A 1,882-nucleotide genomic window follows, 5' to 3' on the forward strand; every position below is an offset into this window, starting at 1 on the left:
CCTTGTTCTTGGAACATATATTTATATCAATAAGTCAAATAACTTCAAGTTCCAAAGGCGTTCATTTAGCATGCACAAAGGCCGGCCATTGGTTAAACCTATGGTTGTTGTTACGACAACGGGTCACTTTGTAACTATAGTTGGCCCTTACCTTGCAGATGGCAAAAACAACGATGCGGCTATACTGAATCATATGCTGCGTGCCAATATTCAAAACTTCCGGGAGTTTTTACAGGAAGGAGATATTCTGGTAGTTGATCGTGGCTTCCGGGATTCGCTGACTCTCCTCGCTGACCTCGGAATCAACGCTGAAATGCCTGCCTTGATCAGCAAAGGACAAAAGCAGCTATCGACGAAGGAAGATAACTCCAGTCGGCTAGGTACAAAAGTACGTTTAAAGGCACATCGTGCATCATAAATACATATTTTTGTCATTCTTTATAAATGTCAGACAAGTTATAATAATGCTTTAATAATGAATTTAGAATATGTTTCAATTAGATAATTTACAACTTAAAAAAATAGCGCTGAATGTGTTGTAATATATCGTAATGTAGCATAATATGAACAAAGTAGTATTTTGACTTCCGTACAAAAACTTATCCACTATGTAATCAAACCAATTGTCAACTGTGTTGGAGTAGCAAAAATCATTGTTTGTGTATAAAGCAAATGAGTATTTTATGGAAAATGTAACATGGTACCTTTTTTTAGGAATTAAATTGATAGCATGAATTGATGGGCCTTTAATATATTTAATCGGGTTTCGTAGAATATAAATATTTGTTTAGGCAAATGAAAAACGTTTGATACAGTAACCATATGCTACGTTTTTCTTAAAAAAATTATTCTGCTTTAATAAAGCTAAAATGTAAATAATAGAATAACTTATAAATAATATTCAAAACATTTTGTTTTTTTTAAAAAGCCAGGGTGAAACTGGTTATTGTCATATCTAATAGGATACAAAAAGGTGTTACTCATGATTTATGCGTACATCAGCTTTTTTTTTTAAATAAAGTTTCTCAGCCGTATATTGCTTAGTACTTTTTTACGCTTTTTTGACGATTTATGTTATCAAATTATCATTATTAAAAAATAAATTATACAAATAATTGTGTCATCAAAATTAAACGATGTCTTTCTTTAAAGAGTTGAACGAAATATATAAGTTATGTTCATAGAAGAAAAAAATGACCTAGTACTTGAACTAACGACCCATAGTTTCAAAAAATGACAGTATTTCTAGCCTATTTAGATAATATTCAAATTGAGTTTCTGTATAAAGGTTGTTCTACCTTAAAACTTAAATGAATATAGTGTAACGTTTGTGTTTATTTGTAATTATATCATTTCTAATTTTCAGGTAAGATGGGTTATGGAATCGGCCAACGCTCGAATCAAACGGTTCAAAATGCTTGCAACAGTACTTCCATGCAGCCAGGTGCCCTTCATTGGAGACTTTGTTAGGATTGTATGTGCAATATGTAATAAATACCTTCCTGCACTGAGTTCACCGTCTCAGACAGAGGCAGATACGCGAGTTGCTCAACAAATGTTGTTATTGGCTGAACGAGCCAATACATTACAAGAGTATGTACAAGAGCGTGGTCTCGAACGGAAGTTAAAAGTATGGAAGTCGGTTGAGGATGTACCGTTTTCGCGACTTTCAGAGTAAAAATCTACACGACCTTACGCTTGGTGTATATCAGTTGAAGCTTGCGCCCAGTTACATCCTGGAGCATCTCACTGGGACATATGACATACATGTCCATGTAGATGACACGTCACTACTGACAGTACGGTTGCAGAGTCGTCACACAAGCAGCAGACGATATCTCATGTGGATACGGTCCAGTGATACGGCAGTAGAGGCTTGGTA

This window comes from Ruditapes philippinarum, unplaced genomic scaffold (genome assembly GCF_026571515.1).
Source record: "Ruditapes philippinarum isolate M1 unplaced genomic scaffold, ASM2657151v2 ctg24687_1_1_1_1, whole genome shotgun sequence".
Classification (NCBI taxonomy): domain Eukaryota; kingdom Metazoa; phylum Mollusca; class Bivalvia; order Venerida; family Veneridae; genus Ruditapes; species Ruditapes philippinarum.